Here is a 14,327-nt window from a genome sequence, read left to right as displayed (position 1 = left end):
TGCTTCCTTGCTCTGTATGTCAGCCATTGCTCTTATGGTTAGCTGTAGCTAGGAGGTGCAGACCTGGTCAGTACCATAACACTGCTGCTGGCACTGGTATTCCTTTGTGTCGGTATTTCCAATATGCTCTGATGCAATGTTCTTCATTGCATGGCCTGCAGGTTGCTGGTGGCCCATGCAGAACCCCCTGGGAGCCCCTGACTTGCCTCTCTCCCCCTTGCCCCCTCCTTCCCAGAACAGGATGTGCATGCTCCTCCACACTTTCTGCCATGTCTTCTGAGTGGTGGCAGAGATGGGAAAGACAGGAAGGTGCCTGGTGAGCTCCTTCAGCATGCACCCTCCCCCTTTGCCACTAGAGCACACGCTTTTGGGGGGGGTGCTGGACCAAGCACAGACCCACGGCAGAAGGCGCAAAGAGATGAGCGTGTGCCTGCGGTAGGGTGTGGGCACACACCAGCAGCCCCCAACACATAACCAGTGATCACTGTTGGGGATGTGACTTCATAGGCATTGAGGCTCTACACACGAGCAGTGTGTAGAGCCTGGGAGGGTTAGGTGGGGAGAGCGTTCTTAGCCCACTCTCCCCACAGATGATCACCCGTGGAGCCCTGGGCTGCCAGATCGCTGCCCAAACAACTACCGGCTCTGTCACTGAGCCAGTAGGGGCTGTGGGGATTGGGGGCCGCCTGGTCTCCAGAAGTCCAGGCTCACACATGAGTGTGTGGGGCATGCTGGGGAGACCCCCAGGACCAGGAGGCTTGTTTTAGCCCCCTGGCAGGGGTCTCCTCATGATTCGCTATGGTGCAGAGCCGTGTTGTGGTGACTCACAGTAGCCAAATTGGGATTAGTGGGGCGCTTGTTCCGCTAACCTCATTTAAGGGGAGGGCTACTTTGGCGGGCTAGCTGCCAGAGAACCACCGGGCTTGCCCGTGAGCCCAGTGGTTCTCAAGTTGAGGGGAAACCGGGCTCCTTTAGCCCGGTTTTCCCCCATAATGAGAATTGCCTTATTGATTCTTAACACCATAACTCCTATTGACTACTAGGGACATTGGGAATAGAAATAGAACACATAGGACTGCCCCCTTGTTCTCTCTTACATCTTGTATCTCAGCTCTAAGTTTCTTATATGCGCTAGTCTGATATCCTTAGGATGTTCCTTTCTACTGTGCTCTCTCTGTTCTTTCTCACTGTGAGCTACTTAGTACAGGGTGCAGGCTTTCCATTCAAGTTTGTAACTTCTTAAAATAACCCTTCTCTTGTTTTAAACCTTAAGCAATTGCCTCCAGATTTCTCCTATGAGATATGTTCTCATCAAACTCAGTTTCTCTGCTAAATAGTAAGGTTGTGCGTTTTGTTTTGTTTTCTGTTTTGTTTTTGGCCCAAATCCGAAACACCCCCATTTTGTTCTTTGTTCGAAATCAGCCAATCCAAAACATCCCAATTTTTTTCTTTGTTCGAAATTGCAAAATCCGAATCTGAAACATTTTGGATTTTTAAAAATGGCCCCGGGGGGGAACTAGTGGGTGGGGGTGGTAGTGTCCAATGGGTGGAAACTACCACCCAAATTTCAGAGGAATTTGGCAAAGGGCTGATTTTCGGTGAATTTTTGAAGTATAGGATTTTTCCCATAGGGAAGAATGGAGGTTTCAGCAAACATATAGCTTCATGTTGGGGGGAAAGGGCTGGCCCAGAGCAGAGTAGGGTGGGTGGTAGTGCCCAGTGGGAACAACGAAGCTGCCAGAATTATTTCAAAGGAATTGGACAGAAGGCTGATTTTTAAAGATATAATGGAGTTTGTGCATTTGTAAAGTTCTTCCCCATAGGGAATGATGGACCTCCATAATTCCTGCCCCATAACTGTACTTGGGGGGCACCAGGTGGCCCAGAGGGAGTGGTGGTGTAGAGCACATAGGGTGTCAACCACCCCCATGGGTTGCTAACCCATGGGGTACTGGGCTCTGTTGCTTCTGAGATGTTTTGAGTGTAGATTCAAATTTTCTGGTAGCATATGAGAGTGGATTCATGGTTCGTCATTGAAAATCTCATATGCTACCAGAGAATCTACACTCAGAACACCTCAGAAACAACAGAACCCAGCACCCCATGGGTTAGCAACCCATGGGGGTGGTTGGCACCCTATGTGCACTACACCACCACTTGCTCCTGGCCACCCCAGTGCCCCCCAGGTGGAGTTATGGGTCTGCTGAAACCTCCATTATTCCCTAGGGAAGAAAAACCTTAAAGAAGCGTAAACCTCAACAATTCCTAAGAAATCAGCCCTTTGCCCTATTCCTTTGGAATCTGGGTTGTGGCAGGCACCCCTTGGGGCACTGTCACCCAACCCACTGTTTTTCCCCTCAGGCCCCTTTTCTGCCCCGAATCTGCCCCAAAGACATGTCAACTTCAGAAATTCTTTAAAAATCAGCCCTTTTCCCAATCCCTTTGGAATCTGGGTGGCAGCAGGCACCCATTGGGGCACTACCCCCTGAACTACTCTTCTGCCCCCAAATCCCCCTTTCTGCCCCAAATCCACCCCAAATAACATCAACATCACACATTAACAACAGCAGAGCTTTGGAAAAAATCAGGCAGATTTCCAAAGGTCATGCACATCCACATCCCCCCCACCCAAAATGCAATTGATCTACACACAACAGTGTGAAACAACAACAATGAAATGCACACTGCCCCACTGGCTAATGAGGGTAAATGCACACTGCCACACTAGCCAATGAGGGTAAAATTTACCCTTAAATTTGCTTAAAAGGCATAAGGAGGCAATTGCCAGCAGATCAGCCCATGCTTCCATTGGCCAATCTGCAGGCTGGAAGGGCTGGAAATTCAAACAGATGTCAAAACTCAAAATGGAGACTGAAGGAGAAAGACTTTTTGCGATTGCACAATGGAGTTCCAAATCAGCCGAAACAACAAAATGTTTTGTATCCTAAACAGGGACATTCTGTTTTGGCTACAAAATTTTCTGTTTTGAGCATTGGGTGTTTTGTTTTGGCTACAAAACAGCCGAAATGGCCTGTTTTGTACACAAAACATTTTGTATCCAAAACGAAATGCACATCCCTACTAAATAGGGGTTTCACTCAAATTCTCCCCCTGCATATTAAACTCCTGCTTGCTCATTTAGCTGCTACCCTGTTTCCCCGAAAGTAAGACCTACCCCAAAAGTAAGACCTAGCAGTAATTTCTGATGTACCGCTAATTGCCCTAGTGCATTTTTGGGGGGGAAATTAATATAAGACACTGTCTTATTTTCGGGGAAACACGGTATATCCCACAGGATAGCTCTGTCTTTTAATCTAGTTTTAGTTAAGGATTTGGCTGCAAAGAGCTTTTTCATACTTTGAAAATCTAAATTTGCACCAAAGAACTCTATATATTAAATACAGAGAAAATATCTAGAATTCAAAGAGACAGTTCTACAATGGGGTGAAATCAGGTATAGAGATCTGCTTAGACAGTAATTATTATCATAGCTGGTGTCCTGTTTTCCCATCAGGTATGTTTATGTAACTTGGCACTACAGTAATTGTAATTGTTGAGGTACATTAAAAATTTTCAACAAAAGGTCACCTCTTTTGGAATGGAACAAGAATGAGGACTGTGATTTTTGGACTGGGATGTGAGGGGAATGTCAGATGTGAGCTGATCCCTCTTGTGAATGGAGATAGAGGATGGAAGATTGGCTCAACCAAAAATTAGGTAGGGGTCCATAAAGGCTTAGGAGGATGCCGGTGTATGACCTACAGACTTAACAGTGGTGACGAAGGTCCTCCTGGGATGGCAGTACTGCTGTTTTCTGCACCAGAAAAATCCACAAGTGGATAGCTGTTGGTAATTTAGGCCCGGAGGCCTTGCAGAGGACTAATCCCAACAAGGCTTTTTTGCAGTCAGTTAAAAGAAAGGTCCATTGTAGGCAGTGAAGAAAGGCATATAAGGTGGCCTGTTAACAGCCTCATGAAATAAATATGGGTTCCCAAAGAGAAAGTATGGATCATTTTGTTGATTCTTTGGAAAATTCTTTGTTGAGCACCTGGATCAATATTTTGTACTCCATGATACTCCAGAGGAAAAGAAAGTGCCAGCATTATTAAACTACTTGGGAGATCAAACATACCTCTTGCTCTGCAGTTTGACATATCCAGATAAGCCATGCTCTAAGTCCTTTGCTGAACTTGTGAAGTTGCTACAGAACCTTTTGAAGGCTGACCTGTGTAGAGATGTTATCAACAAATTGACCAGATAAAGCAATGGAAGTTTTCCAGGCTGTGGGAACTGTGCATAGACCAACCTGTTTTTGTTCAAGCCTACCATGGTAAGGATACATGGTGGTGAGAGGACTGTATTTTTATGATGTCTTCATTGCACCTGATATCACCTGGCATTGCCACATTGAACAGATCTGGGGTACAATTTCCACACAAAACTGAACACCACCACTGTCACCACTGTCTCCACAGACACCACACTTGGAAGACTCATCTGGTGTCTTCGATGCTCAAAAGCCAATGTGCCTTCCTGCTCTGGCCATGAGTAACCAGGAAGTCCTTTAACCAGTTTGTGTGGACTCACAACCTTCTTCAGAAACTGCAGTTTCCAACCCCTCCCCAGAGGGGAGTCTCAGCAGTACTGACCCAGCATTATCCAGTTTGCATGAGAAAACCACCCGACAGACTCAATTTTTGGCTATAGTCTTTCCTATTCTCAATTCCAACATGCTAGTTGTTATTGTTCTGTGTTTTAGGACTTCGGAGGTGGGGGAGGCGAGGATTGTCTATGCTCTGCCAAGCCAAACCTCTAGGGCAGGGTTTCTTAACCTTGGGCCCTCAGATGTTGTTGGACTGCAACTCCCATCATCCTCAGCCACAAAGGCTATGTCTGGAGATGATGAGAGTCATAGTCCAACAACATCTGGGGGCCCAAGGTTAAGAAATCCTGCTCTAGGGAGCTTCTGTTATTGTTTCACTTTAAGAAGCTGCCGGTAGGAGCTCTCTGTTAATAAAGAACCTTTTACTGAGGATTGTGTCCAGTTTGTGTATGACTCAAGGACTTAACATCAACCACCTCCTCACCACTAAACCTAATAACCCATATTCCTCCCCAATAGTCTTTCCTCCCTACTTTCAAACAAAATGAAGTGAGGAGCTGTTCCTCAGGTTTTCCCTCTGTCTGCACCCCTGGCTTGATAGCATACTTCCCTCTATTTTCCCAGGCTTTTAAATAAGTAAAACTGCTTTAAAATGGATATAAATGAAAGAAATTGTTGTCGTTGTCATCAACGGTAACCAATGAAGTAGCAATAACAAATGTTTACATGTCACCAGTGTAGGGGGTGGGGGCGGCGGGATACCATACTAATGGGAATTTTATCTTCTCCAGCAACACTTTACCTATTTCCCCCTGGAGAATAAAGAATACAATTGTTCTGCAAATGTATACTTGACCAACAGGAAAAGCAGTGGTATTCTTTTAACACTGATAGGGATAGCTATTGGCCATGTTTTGGAGACCTTTTGATGCTATCTCTGAAATTCATCTACATTACCATAAAATGACAGCATACCACTTCCAAAAGACTGTGCAACCACAAATTTCTTTCATTATAATCTGAAAATTTCTTTCATTATAATCCCTAATAGCAATCAGTGGCTTGAACTCACCATTGCCCAAAACTTGATAGAAATGCCTAACCCCTGCTAACTTGGCAAAGAGGCACCTTTTAACGTGGTGGTTCTCTTTTATTTAGTGGGGGAGAGTAACTGGCCCTATCCACCCCCAGCACAGAACCTCCAGTGACTGTTGCTGGTGTCTATCTTATGTTTCTTTTTAGATTCTGAGCCCTTTAGGGACAGGGATCCATCTTATTTATTTATTATTTCTCTGTGTAAACTGCCCTGAGCCATTTTTGGAAGGGCAGTATAGAAATCGAATAAATAACTAATAATAATAATAACACATTCATCTATTTCATCTATTATCAAGTTAACCTCTCACACCTAGATTACATACCTAGATGGCCTAGATCAAAGCCATGAGAAAAGATAAGATAGTGCAGTGATAAAGAGACTAAGCTATAAGCCAGGGCATATCTGCAATTTGCCTTGGCTGTGTGCTCATTGAATGGTGTTAGACTGGTAATTAGCTCACCACACCCATCTGTAATATAGAGATATCTATCTGTCTGTCTGTCTATCTATCATACACACACACACACACACACAAAACAAAACTCTTCTACAGAATAAAACCAATTAACACAATTTCACAAAGTAAAACAATTAAACAGTTTAAAATTAGTTTGAATTAAAAGCCTGAGAAAACAGGTGTGTCTTAAGGGTCCTTTTTAAAGCAATCAGAGATGGAGAAGTTCTTGTTTTGGCAGGGAGTGCATCCCAAAGCCCTGGGGCAGCCACAGAGAAGGCCCATTCCTGAGCTGCCACCAGACAAGCCGGCAGCAACTGTAACTGGCCCTCCCCAGATGATCTTAATAGGAGGCAGGGTTCATGACAAAGGAGATGCTCTCTTAAGTACCCTGGATCGAAGCCGTTGAGGATTGGCTTTAATAACCAGCACTTTGTATTTCACTCTGAAACATATCAGTGGCCAGTGCCATTCTTTTAAAATCAGTATTTGGGGGTTGTCCCAGTGTTTGGGGGTTGTTTGGATTGTCCCCCTTTTGGGTTGTCCCAGGAACCAATCTGGCTGCCGCATTCTGTGCCATGCATAGTTTCTGGAAAACATACAAAGGCAGCCCCATGTAAAGTTCATTACAGTAGTCAATCCTGGAAGTTACCAGCATATATACCACTGTTTTAAGGTCATTCATCTCTAGAAATTGGCATAGTTGACATATCAGCTTCAGCTGACAAAAAGCACTCCTGGCCACTGCCTCAACCTAAGAAACCAGAGAGAGTTTTGGATCCAGGAACACTTCCAAGCTACATACTTGTTCTTTTGCGGGGAGTGTAACCCCATCCAAAACAGGCAGATCTAAACCATCTCTTGGGTCCCGACTCCCAACAATCAGTACCTCTGTCTTAACAAACTGAATCCAAATAAGATGGATGTACTGACTGTGGGGAGCCAGGACCTGAAAGAAGCTGATATGTCAACTATACCCATTTCTAGAGGTGAATGGCCTTAAAACCATGATACATATGCTGGTAACCTCCAGGCTTGATTATTGTAATGCACTCTACATGGGGCTGCCTTTGTACGTAGTCTGGAAACTATGTCTGGTACAGAATGCGGCTGCCAGATTGGTCTCTGGGACAACATGAAGGGACCACATAACACAGGTTTTTAAAGAACTGCTGCCAGTATGTTTCTGGGTGAAATATAAAGTGCTGGTTATTACCTATAAAGCCCTTAACAGCTTGGGTCCAGGGTATTTAAGAGAGCACCGCCTTTGTCACAAACCCTGCCACCTGTTACGATCCTCTGGAGAGGTCCGGTTATGGATGCCACCGGCTTGTTTGGTGGCAACCCATGAGCAGGCTTTCTCTGTGGCTGCCCCAGGGCTTTGTAATATGCTCCCTGCTGAAATAAGAATATCTCCTTCTCTGTTTATTTTCAGGAAGACCCTCTCCTGTTCTCGCAGGCTTTTAATCTGAATTAATGTTAATAATTTTAATAATTTGTTTTAATAACTGTTTTATGCTATTTTTATTGGGTTGTGTATTTTAATGTATGTATTTTAACTTTTGAATATTTTATATTTTGTACACCGCCTAGAGGTGTACATATCAGGTAGTATAAAAATGAATGAATGAATGCTAAGTATTATTATTTATGTCATCTATTGACAAAGGATTGCATGAAAAGCCGTGTGGTGTAGTGGTTAGAGTATTGGGCATAAGTCTAGGGAATCCCAGATTCAAATCCCCTCTTAGTCATGATGTACACTTTAACCTTGAGACAATTGCTCTCTCAGCCTAACCTTTCTCACTGGCTTGTGAGAATAACATGGGACAAGCCATGTATACAGTCCTTTGCTCCGTGGAGCATGGTAGGATCAAAATAATTCAGAGCTGTGGTAAGAGGATCATTGATGGTATAAAATATTAAAATCTGCCTCAGTGAAAGGTACTAGAGATATATGTCCTTAACCCACCCCCAAATGGAAGATGCATCTTAAGACATATTGCTGCTACTTTTGTTACTACTTTTTAATTGGGCCATGTCCATTTGCTTCCCACCTTAAATGTCTTTGGTCCTGTCAAGCGGGTGCCCCCGCTCGCCTTACCATGCTGGCTGGACACGTGGCAGTGGCAAGGGCCAAAACAAGGCTCAACAGCAGCGGGAGGGTCCGGACCAGCAGGAGGCCGACGGAGACACCGGGCAAGAGGGAGGCTCCCAGCGAGCGGCTGCATGAGCAGGCCACAGACAAGGCACCTCTCAATTATGTCGGAGAAGCACCTCCCAGGGATGAGTGGGGGAGAGCAAGGGAGGAGAGAATACAGAGATCAGCAACAGCTGGCAGGACAAGAAACACACTAAAGCATGGGAGAGGCCCAAAGGGAGGGGGCAGAGGTTGCTCAGGATGCCAGCAGCTATTTAAGGCAAGGGCTGCCGATGAGGAGCAGCAAGCAGGAGAGTGATGGAGTCCTCCTGACAGAGGCAACCATGGCGACCCCAAAGAGCCCAGAGGAGGAGGAAATGGGTAAACATTAACCCCCTTCCCTCAATTACTGTGAGGCCTTGCTGGAAAGGGAGAGACAGGTGACCCCTGGTCATGACAGATCCAATAAGAAAGTTTTTCCCAAGTGGATTCATCTTGACTTCCCTAACCCACCTCTTTGGTATCATCTTATCTGACAGCATTTTGTGATTTATTGATGTCTTAGGGATGCAGTCCATGAGAACTTTATGAACCCTCCGAATGGCTGGGAATACTGGGTAGGCCATTTGCTTGCTAATTTCTTTGACTGTTAAGACAGTTCACAAACACCACAAATACTGTATAAAGTATTTCTGAAACACTATGCTGTAGGGAAGACAATTTGGAACTGTCCTTGAATGTGACCTTTATGAAGCACACCAGTTGAAAAATGGCTGGTGGTTATCCAAGCATAAATATTGCAAGAAAGTATGCCCCAAAGGAACAATTGTCCATGTCAACCTCCATAAATGAGGCACCTGCTGAAAACGGCGTTTGCATATAAAATTATTTTGTACAGAGCACTGGCTAGTCATACAGAATGAGACATTCAAAATAAGCTGTTTACATTATATTACATAATATAAGATGCAAATTTTTCCACATTATCTACTTTTCTACTACCTTATTCTTGACCAGGGAAAAACACAGCCTTGCTCCTTTACTGAATTAGATTTCTAATGTTTCTTAAAATCAGAGGATTAAATTTGCTTTAAATCATAAATGCAGGTCTGTAAGCTATAAAGTTGCCCAATCTGCAGCAGCGACATTCAGAGTTAAGATTGCTGTATTAAATGCAATGGCTGACATTCTCCACAGTGTTATGAGGTCTGACAGCAGTCAGAGACATACCTGAGGAAGTGAAAAGAACTTTTGCAGAGAGGAAAAAAAAGCAAGCAAACAAACAAACAAACAAACAAAAACCACTCATCTCCCCTCCACATGCAAGCATAGCTAGAAGTCATTCTCACAACCATGCTGGGGACGTCCGGCAGACCAGTGACCACAATGCATAGGGGGATTCCACTGCTGGACACTTTTGCCACCCAACTTTGTGAATGCTCAGGCTGCTGGCAATGGGGAGTGGGGTAGAAGGGAGCACTTATACTCTTCTACCTCACTATCAGCCCAGGTAAATGCAATGCCGTTGCGTTTAAGCACTCCGATCAGGACTGATCCTGGTGCTTCTCATGACCACCTATACCCTGGTAGGGCAGCCCTACTTGGGTATAGCCAGTCATGAGAAGACCTTCGATTCTCCCAGCTGTGTTGCTATGGTGTTGCTGTCATCTACTGCTAAACATTTATGTTTATTTTTAACATTGCAAAAGTCAAAAGATTCATGAGCAGTACTCTTCCATCAGCATATGCTCACTCACTAAAATATAACACATTCCACTGTGTTTTAAAACTTTGCTCTGAGGATAACATGTTGGGCATGTGATGAAGTGGGCTGTAATCCACAAAAGCTTATGCCTCGATAAATTTGGCACCCCCCAAAAGAGGATGTGACCTCGAACAGGTGCCAAGATGACTGTCAGGGTTTCCTACCCGCCTCCGTGAGACCGGGTTGTTTACCCAGTCAAATGGTGGTGTGCCAAGAAGAGCAGGGGGCTCTAGTCGCCAGGGCAACCCCAGTAACTACCTTCCAGAAGTCAGGAAGGGCTCAGAGAGGCAGGCAACAGCCACTGGGGGATGGGCGGGTGCAGCCCAAAAGGCAGCAGAATGGTGGAGATGGAATAGCAATGATATCAGCTCCACAGCTGCAGCCTTGTGGGGAAATGCTAGTGAAGGGGGTGGAGGTGGAGAACAAGACCCCTTGGGAGGCCAGGGACTGGGTGGCCTATCCACTTGCCTGGCCGGGGAAGATGGAGCAAGCCGGAAGGGGGGAAGAGTGTCCTAAATGTAGGGCTTTATTTAAGGCAAGGGCTGCCAAAGACAATCAGCAGGGATGGGATTTGTTGGTTTGGTGGAATCCCGGAGAGGAGCTTAGACCTCTGCTCCCGCTGATAGGTGAAGGAGTGGAGTGAATATATTTCCCTTCTCCCCCAACTCTGAGGCAATGACCATGACTATAATTTAGTGCGAGAGGAGGTTACTTAGAGAGTTCCTCCTCCCTAAACATGGACAATGACATTTTAATGGTCCAGTGCTCACTAGGATCACATGCAAATGAATATAGTTAATTATAACCTTTTTTTAAAGGAGAAGTGATATCACAATATTTCTCTCATTAACCACTTAATCTGGAGAAATTACATTCCAGGAACATCTGATGACAGATGTCATTACACAGTTCATTTCTAGACTATGATGTATCAAATACTACAAAACAGCGCAGCACCTTCAAACTGGTGGATGAATGCAGCCTTTATTTCCTGCAAAAACAGGCAAAGCCTATACAATAGGTAAAGCCTGGCATCTGTACTAACTGGAAACTTACTACACCTAATTTAACAATTTGTCAAATTCCAATATGAGATCATCAATTTGTTTGAACTATGGGCCCATTCGGACATAGTGTGAAACCTCAGGTAGACAAACCTGTGGGTAATATGTGAAGTTAGGAATCATTCAGCGGACAATTGTTCAATTGCGATTTCGCAACCTCTAGCTTCTGGGCTGAGGAACCCCTCCCTCTTCCTGGTCCACCGAGGCTGCATCCCAGCAAGCTCTGTTGCCAGACTGTGGGAAATGCATCAGGACATCAGTAAAGTGGCAACCATTGGCCACAGTCTTTGAGGAGGCATGCTCAGTGCAATCATGCCTTTTCAGCATTGATCGCCCACCATCAGCAGAAAAAAGGCATTTTAACCCTTTCCTCACACCACTTGAACCACTGCCTTTGCAACAGCTCTGCAGCTATACAGTCTCATACAAGCATAATTATTCGTACTGAGGGATGGCAAGGGGCACTTGCAGATGACCCTAGCCCTTGTATCTTCTGTGTAAGAGGATATGGGTTCATCACCCTTATCACTTTCAGTGGTAGTTGTAGCAGACCTGCCAGCTTTGTCCTACTTGCCAATCATGAGATGCTCCTTCAGCTGCAGAGCCAGCGTGGTGTAGTGGTTAGAGTGCTGGACTAGGACCGGGAGACCCGAGTTCAAATCCCCATTCAACCATGATACTAGCTGGGTGACTCTGAGCCAGTCACTTCTCTCTCAGCGTAACCTACTTCACAGGGTTGTAGTAAAAGAGAAACTCAAGTATGTAGTACACCGCTCTGGGCTCCTTGGAGGAAGAGCGGGATATAAAATGTTAAAAAAAATATTTAAAAAATTCTGCAGTTAGAGTGGCCTCCTAGGATTGGGCTGCCTACATGTTCCTCGTCACCATTGGTCTAAGATGACTAATGACTGTTTACTAGCACTTGGTATCTGTGTAGTGCAGAGGGCAACCTTAGCACCATGCCTGTATAACTGGTTTGCCTGGTTCTCTTTACTCTGAGGTCATACTGGTGACAAAACATTCCTGTGTACTTAAAGGTGATGGCAAGGCATGCATTGTAAGTTTTCTGAACTGGAATGTTATCTTGATACACAAATCTTAAAAGACCTCAAGGCTCAAACATTCAGGGCTGAAGAATCCATAAATTATACTGTATAGGCACAGTTGTGCCAGTATAGTTAAAATGGAGAATAGTTTCAACATCCCACTATTATAAACCCTGAAAATTCTATTGTCTATAAGATCAAAACTATTTGTCCAATCTGCCTTCATTCATTCATTCATTCATTCGATTTCTATACCACCCTTCCGAAAATGGCTCAGAGTTGTTTACACAGAGAAATAATGAATAAATAAGATGGAGCCCTGTCCTCAAAGGGCTCACAATCTAAAAAGAAACACAAGATAGACACCAGCAACAGTCTCCATCTCACGCCTATAAGCCTTTCCACACTATTGAGGGTGTTTTTTTAAAACGTCTGTTGTAGTAGACCCAGCCATACCAGAAGTCCACTTGGTGGCAGCGGTAAAAAGGTTAGGAGGAATAGAGGGCTGTTCCTCCACAGTATCCTTTGAAGGGTCTGAAATTACTTCTAATTTACATGAATACGGTGTCACTTCCTTTGGAACTGCAGGGAGCAACTTCCGCATCTAAAGATGAAACATGACAATATAACACAATTAGAAGGGCAGAGCCTTCAGTCTCAACATAAGGAAAGAAAGGAAATTAAACAGAGAACAAATCAGTCAAACATAATTTCACAAATCTAGTTGCTAAACAACCACTACTGTCTCATTATTGTGTTTAATTTGTAAACAGAGTGCTCCTTACAAACTTATAGGATATATTTATAGTTGCATAGTCAGGTAGGTATGCATTCATATCAACAGTGTTAAGTGTTTTTGGAGGGGTAATGCAGAGGTGTGTGCCTTAGTGCCGTACAAGGTAGCCCTCATTATTTGCAGTTTCAACAACTGCAGTTTCATATATCTGTGGACAAGTCTTAGAGACCCGGTTTCTTTATCTGCTGTATAAAATAGGCTAAAATTCACCTATTTGCAGTTTTGAGTCACCAGAAATGACTTCCGATGCTATTTCCACTGCCATTTTACAGTGCAGAGCCATTTTGTGGCACTTTAAAATAAATTCCTGTGGGTGGGTGTGTGAAAATTAGAGGAACTGGGGATGGGGGGCATTCCTGGAGATCTGGAGAACAAGACAGAGTACTTTATTTCTCTTTGTAATGCTCTCCCCGCCCGCACTCTTTCCCCCCACCTTTTTAATGTGTAGGAACCTAACCCCTAGATTGCCACAGAGGTAAGATTTTGTTATTCACCATTTCTGTATTTGCTCCTATAGGTGAGAACGGAAACCCCATGAATAACAAGGGCCATCTGTGTTGTTACTACATGTTTTAAGAGGTGGTGTAGATAAAACTCTTCTTCCCCACCAAGAAGATCATGTTCATCAAAGTCTTATGGGAAAACCCAGAGTTCTTTGTTCTACCTTCTTCAAAGCAAGTAGCCACACTCTCTGTGGTTGACTGTGACACCATGGGAAGTGGGCCCTGTTCCTGTAACATGCATATGAATAAACAGTGTATAAAGAAAGCCCTTGCTTCAGTTGCTTCCTCCCTTTAGTGCCTCTTGCAAATCCCATTTGCAGATTGTTCCTGCAGTTTGTAGCACCACTGATAGGTGATGTGAGAAGTAATCACACAATCCGGGTGATAAATGTGATCACATTTAGATGTTGCCAATCACTTGTGGAACCCAACCACAGTGGGGAGTGGCTTTTCAAGGGCAACAGTGTAGCAAAGATATTCTGCAATGTGGATCTTATTGCAAATAATTCTAAAGCTATTCTCATGAGCGGCACTGAGATCACTCCCGATCCAGGCACTTCCACCCCATTAACCCAATTTTTAATCCCAGTCTTTAGCCAGGGTTAAGGGCACAAGAATGCCATTAACCCCGGATCCATGGCCATGTGTATGGAGCACGTGGCACACAACTCAAAGGAACATCTGGGGGGAAAGTAAGTTCGGTTTTTCCTTCCCTACCCCAACCAAAACGCTCCCCACCAGGCTGCAGTGACCAGGAGTACGATCTTACTGTATAGGAAACTGTAAGCATTACAAAAGTGTTGATTGTAGTAATTGTGTGAACATGGTTTGACAATTCAACTTTAATTCAACAGACT

General features: G+C 44.4%; 1 long non-coding RNA gene across 6 annotated transcripts in view; it reads right to left on the bottom strand.

The window, feature by feature from the left end:
- LOC128350913 (uncharacterized) overlaps positions 1-14,327 on the bottom strand; it is a 37,164-nt gene that overhangs the window by 10,180 nt on the left and 12,657 nt on the right. For all 6 annotated transcript variants that reach the window (XR_008319504.1, XR_008319505.1, XR_008319506.1 and 3 more), the window contains exons 2-3: positions 12,628-12,775; positions 4,133-4,225 (exon numbers count right to left, since the gene is read on the bottom strand). This is a non-coding gene — a long non-coding RNA (uncharacterized LOC128350913). The remainder of the gene's footprint in view (positions 1-4,132; positions 4,226-12,627; positions 12,776-14,327) is intronic.

Source organism: Hemicordylus capensis, chromosome 3, assembly GCF_027244095.1.
Source record: "Hemicordylus capensis ecotype Gifberg chromosome 3, rHemCap1.1.pri, whole genome shotgun sequence".
Classification (NCBI taxonomy): domain Eukaryota; kingdom Metazoa; phylum Chordata; class Lepidosauria; order Squamata; family Cordylidae; genus Hemicordylus; species Hemicordylus capensis.
The sequence above is the reverse complement of the archived record's forward strand: the minus strand, read 5'-3'. Positions and strand labels throughout refer to the sequence as shown.